Source organism: Paroedura picta, chromosome 3 (genome assembly GCF_049243985.1).
Source record: "Paroedura picta isolate Pp20150507F chromosome 3, Ppicta_v3.0, whole genome shotgun sequence".
In the NCBI taxonomy this organism is placed as follows: domain Eukaryota; kingdom Metazoa; phylum Chordata; class Lepidosauria; order Squamata; family Gekkonidae; genus Paroedura; species Paroedura picta.
Window position 1 is genome coordinate 84,252,185 of NC_135371.1, and position 6,000 is coordinate 84,258,184.

General features: G+C 43.2%; 1 protein-coding gene across 5 annotated transcripts in view; it reads right to left on the reverse strand.

Annotated features, from left to right (window-relative positions):
• Positions 1-5,774, reverse strand: part of CANX (calnexin) — a 51,631-nt gene extending 45,857 nt beyond the window's left edge. The window contains exons 1-2 of one of the 5 annotated variants that reach the window (XM_077326636.1): positions 5,631-5,772; positions 4,327-4,380 (exon numbers count right to left, since the gene is read on the reverse strand). The gene's annotated coding sequence lies outside the window, so the exon portion shown is untranslated. Of the gene's footprint in view, positions 1-4,326; positions 4,381-5,235; positions 5,257-5,490; positions 5,511-5,630 lie in introns of those variants that run through there. The other 4 variants (XM_077326635.1, XM_077326638.1, XM_077326637.1 and 1 more) reach the window with 4 other exon arrangements.
• Positions 5,775-6,000: the final 226 nt, after the last annotated feature.

The following is a 6,000-nucleotide window of genomic DNA, read 5'->3' on the forward strand; positions in this document are numbered from 1 at the left end:
ACCCACAAACAACATTCAATTATTAATCGAGGACTCACAACTCTCTTCAGTAGGCCTTTCCCCATAATGGATTCTGCTCTTATCATCATGTCAAACTATCTGAGCAAGGATTTTGGATCCTACCTTCATTTATTTATTCATTTCCTGCTATTCTCCCCAAAAAAGCAGCCCACAATACTGCTCTTTCCACTTCAATTTTTTTCATTATAACAACCTTGTGAGGGCAGTTAGACCTCTGCTTTCTACTTTTCACTAGAGCAATTTGCTTCCCCCAAACCTAACATTCCCCTTCTAGAACCACTCCAGTGTTACTTGAGCTACAAATGCTCTTTTTGGAACTTACCTACTCCCAAGGAAGCAGGAAAAGGGAAAGGTTATGGGGGCTTTCAGAAAAGAGAAAATGGAGGGGGCCGGATGAGATGCCCCCTGAAAGTTCCTCACTTGTGCTACACTGTCTATTCACGGTGTACATGCAGAGCTGAAGAAAACAAATGACAATCCATTTCATTTTTATCTACCATATTTATCTTCATCTAAACACCGGCCGCGGACTAAATAAAACGCTAAAGGGTTCTGGGGCGGGATGTGTCCGTGACGAGGAAGGGTCCGGATTGGACCCTTCCTCTGGACAGACAATCGGAGGGACCAATTGGCAGCCCCAGCAATTGCGAGCTGCGCACAGCGCGGCTCGCAGTTGCTCCCAGCCTGACGCGGTGAGAGGCGCAAAGCGCCTCTCGCCGCATCAGGCCGCCGGCCTTGCGAGCCCCCGCCAGCGTTTTGGGCGCGGGGTGTTTTGGCCGGGTGTTTTGGCCAGCTCGCAGTTGCTCCCGGCCTGACGCCCGAGGGAGCCCCCGGCAGTCGTGTGGAGAGCGGCTGCCGGGGGCTCCCTGCCCGGTGGCCTTGCGAGCCCCCGCCAGCATTTTGGATGGCGGCGGCGGCAGCGGGGCCCGTGAGGCTCTCTCGCCGCGGATGCGCCGCGCCAGCTGGATGTCCTTGCCCATAATGGTCACGCACTTGCCGTGGATGGCGCACAGGTTCGTTTCCTCGAACAGCCCCACCAGGTAGGCCTCGCTCAGCCGCCTTTCCTCACCCTACCCTCGCCAGTCCCTCGCTCTGCCCCGCCTGCTAGCGCCCATTGTATTTGTTATACAAGTCTACCATATTTTAGTAATCCTATGCATGCCTTACTGCTTGTCACACTGAATTCTGTGGAACTCATTTCCAAGTTAAAATGCACATGAATGGGCTAGCATAATTATACAACTACAGCTTGGAAGCAAGCTTTATGCTAGAATGTTTATGCGAGAACCTATATGCAGCATCATATGCAGCAACATAATTTACATGTATTCCTCATTTTAGGTGACTGACAGAAGATTAAATTAAAACTCCCCCATAAATCTCATACCAGATATGAGAAGTTCCAGAATGTAAGTGTATTGTCTTACTGCCTTACCACAGGGTGGTCAGATGCTACAATAAGACCTCCAAATACCTACTAGTTGCAATGCTGCATTTTAAAAGTTTTTGCATAGTGAACTTGAACAACTTTCAGGTTTGATAAAATGTGGTATTACTGCAGGGAGCCAGAAAAAATTGTTTCCTAGGTGGATTAGATTAATCCCTTACATGCAGTTACAGAGGATGTAAAGTTCCACATTCACTGCATATTTCTAAGATTGAATCAGGATGACCTGAAGACAGATATTTCTATATCCTTCTCCAATTATTAGTATTTTAAAGCCAGTAGGGTGGGCCTTCCAAAATACTGGAAAGGAGAAAATACTTCCTCCCACTTTCAACTACAACAATGTATGTGTTCATTCTTGACTCATTAAGGAAACAAGGCCAAACATTCTGCATCCAAAAGCCATATTGAATACATGACTTGATAGTTAGGGCATGCATGCAACACAGTAATATTTCAAGGAATAAATGCCTCTAAACACAATATTTTAGTGAAAACTAAAATTATATTCCTTAGAATCCATAATTCCAACAAAACACAACATAATTTCCTGGAGAGAAATTATAATTGTTTGTTCTTTAGTGTGTAACTAAAAGCACATAATTGGAAGGGGCCAATCTAGTCCAAACACTACATCAGCCTAGTTAACCTGGCAAGTGATAATCCAGACACTGCTTGAAGACTGCCACTGACGGAGAGCTCAAAATCTCCCTAGTTGCAGACAATTATGAGAAGAAGAGTTGGTTCTTATATGCCGCTTTTCTCTACCCACAGGAGTCTCAATGCGGGTTACAGTCGCCTTCCATTTCCTCTCCCCACAACAGACACCCTGTGAGCTGGTGAGGCTGAGAGAGCCCTGATATCACTGCTCAGTCAAAACAGTTTTATCAGTGCAGTGGCGAGCCCAAGGTCATCCAGCTGGCGGCATGTGGGGGAGTGCAGAATCGAACCTGGCATGCCAGATTACAAAACCGCACTCCTAACCAGTACACCAAACTGATGATTTATAATATAATATACTAGAAATCTCCACTCACTTGTTCTGTAGCATGAATGAAACCTGCATGCAGATAAAGCACATTGCATGATTTTGTTTGACATTTCTCATTTTTAGAAAAGCAAACAGAACATTGTTTTAACTGCAGTTGTGTTCCTGAGTGGAACTCCAAGCGAGAACGGTTATGGTGGATATAGCCCAAGCTCCCTTTCTTCCTTCCAGCTTTAAGACCCATAGTCCTAATTTTGGAAGCATGATGAAGAGTAGCTACCAATGAACATTAGTGTAGCAATTACAGCTGGCCCTGTTGAGCAGCATACGAAAGAATAAGAAAGGAGAAGAAATGGAACTGGACAGGGTCATCATCATTTACAGGGATACAAGGCACTGTAATTTTGCATTACAATTGCAAGCAAACTCAATTTAGCCATTATTCGCTGTAGCTAGACAGTATCATATCACAACTCTTGTCCTCCTTAGCATTAAGTTGTCTCAACAACACCACCGTGAACTGTTGCCTAACTAAGTGTCTCTGTATCATTCAATCATGATTGACTTTCTAAGTCAATAATTTAAAACTTCCAGAGTTTTATTTTTAACTTAAAACCTTCTTAGCATATACCTGCCCAAACTCCATGATGCCTCTACCCCATAAAGGCAAGAGCATTGCTCCTTATGAAGGTGAACTACACTAGATTCAGAACTAGAAAGCAGAACCAAATTTTTACTGGATCGCAGGGAAAAGAAAAATCATCTTGCTCTTGTCAACAAACATGTATCTCATAAATAGAAGACTTCTTCAATATGGGAAAAATATATTTTTCTGAGCAAGTTTAAACTCCGTCATTGAGACACATATCTACAGACTAAGGAGAATTGGAAAAAAAATTCTGAGGTTTTGAATTGTATCTGGGAAAATATCCAATACTCCCTAGTGAAAGACATTCCATTCCTCATATAGAAGAATGGCAGGTCTAGGAAGCATTATATTTATGTTTATACAACTATAAAAATAAAAAATCACAGAGGCATCTTGATATAAAGGAGAATAGGAACTCTGACATGGTAAAATTATTTTCAGTAGCAAGTCAGTGCAAACATTACATGCAACTTAACTGAAGTAAATTTCCCTAAAGAATATTTACTTTAAATAACACAGTATTTCATTAATTTCTGTCTGGTTCCAGCTTAGGCACTATAACTACAATATGTCCTTTATGTGAGAAATAACCCTTTTTAAAGAACAGCTTCTCCAGTTTCCAGTTCTGTATAAAACAAGCAAGTAATAACTTCTTTCTTTTGTGAAATATTAAATGGGTAACATTACTACTGCCTCCTAGAATGTCTAACTACATGTCAAATAAAAGCAGTTAATCACATTTAAGACTGCACCCAAATATAATTTTCACTTATAGATTTTGTATATTTCCAGTTCAATTGAATAGTCACATAAAGCAAATGAAAAGTACCCATTATTGTCTTTCGACAAGAATGGTATAAACACTTAAATTTCCTTTTACTAACTTTCAGGATTCACATAATTCACTAGCTTTGCTTGAGATGTTGAAGTGCATTTATTAATTTATTTTTGCTGGGGAGAATATTTATGTAACAATGTTAAATGTTATAATCTCACATAATAATAGAATACTAGTAATCTCCTTATTTGCAAACAGCTGTTTGTTGGTATTCAAATGTAGTAGCTACCATTACATCAGAAAACTGCATAAAACCTTCTCTGCCTTGACAAGCTCAATTTTCCTTCAGTCATTTCACCAAGCACAGTTTGAGCCTTCAGTTAATACATCTAGATCTTTTACAGAAAAAAACAAGATCTATAAATTCATAAATATTTAAAGACCTTCAACGCAGTATTTAGAAGTTCTTGCTCCAAAATGGTGTTTCTACTTCATGCCTGTATAAAGAAAAATGCCCATCATATATAAATCATATAGCAGCAAAAGAAACAGAATTCCAGATAGCCTCTTTGAAATAGTTTGATTAAATACACAAGAGGAAATACCAGTTTAAAGTTCAGGGTTCCCACATCTTATGGGACTCCCTGTATCCACCCTTTGTAGTTCACCTTTGCTCTCTGATACTTTCACATGGCACATTGTTTTACCATCATTTCCTACTTCACACCAAGCAAGTCTTAAGTCTCTTTTCACTCCACAAACCCAATAAATTCTTCTGTTCATTCAATCCATGGTACCAATACAGAGGAAGTATAAGCTGGGGCTTATTGATATTTTACTATTTTCAGAGCTATACATTCAAGAATATCATTTTAATAGCCTGGCAATTAACCAAGTTAGCCCAGTGTTAGATTAGCACTAGGAATTAAAATTTTGAGAGCACTCACTACAAAAACCACCAATAATTACCAATACTAATTCTTCAGCAGTTCAAATATTGCCAAGCATTAAAGTCTTTATTAAATTGGTGGGCAGCTTATTGGAGTGCTCTAATAGCAGAAAATATTCTTAAAGACTACTCTTTTTTCAACATTAGATGCATCAGATGGTACATTTCACCACCTTATTTTACCTACTGGAAACTGTTCTAAGAATCCTAACCTTCCATGGATGCCCTCCCAAATATAAAAGGTGCCCACCTCGAGGTATTAATTTTGACCCCCACGCGACAAATGATTAGTCATACCACGCATATACTGCATCATTACCACATCGGTCCGCATGTCTGAACACTGCAAGCTCACCTCCCCCCCCCCCCGCCACCCCTGCCCAAGTGTCATAAAAAGACTCACGTTAGGCACAACTATCCCAGGTACTGCTTAGCAGGAAGGATCCACTCAACTCACCGAAATCCCCCCCCCGAAGGCCTTGAGGCCCCAGCACATCAATGCTGTACCCTCCCCTCAGGCCCTTTATACCCTCGCCCACCCGTTTCCAAGGCCAACTACTGAAAGCAACCTTGCCCGCCCGCCCGCCGCGTCCCCCCATCCCTTCTCATGACACACAACTCACTACTAGTCCCCCCATCCCCGCATGCACACACTCACTCATCGCCCTGGCTTGGTTCATGCCTCCCCCGCCCCGCTCCTGCCCCCGAATCCAAGCGCGAGGGAAACGGGACTGCAGGTCGCCTAAAGGCTATTACTCCCCTTTCCCGGATTGGGGGGAGGGGGGGCTCCACACTCACCTCGCCGCACACCCCACCCGCCTAACCGCTCCGGGCAGACCCACTGGCTCTTGTCACGTGCCCCTCCAGAAAGAGCCACCACCCGCTCGCGCGTTCACTCGCCTCCCCGCTATTGGCCACCAGCTCCGCCTCTACCGCTCGCTGTCTTTCTATCCCATTGATTCTGACGGCTGCTGACTTCCCGCCCCTAGCCACTTTTCGGGATTTCATTGGCCAGCCGGCGCTGCCATTTTGGCGAAGGGACCTTTAAGCTCCGCCCCAACGGAGCTGCCCTTCGTGGAGGGCCTCCATTGGCTACTGGTCCAGCCAGGAAGTGGACGTTGATTGGCAGCTAAATTGGAAAAGGCGGAGTAGGAATGAAGAAGAATCC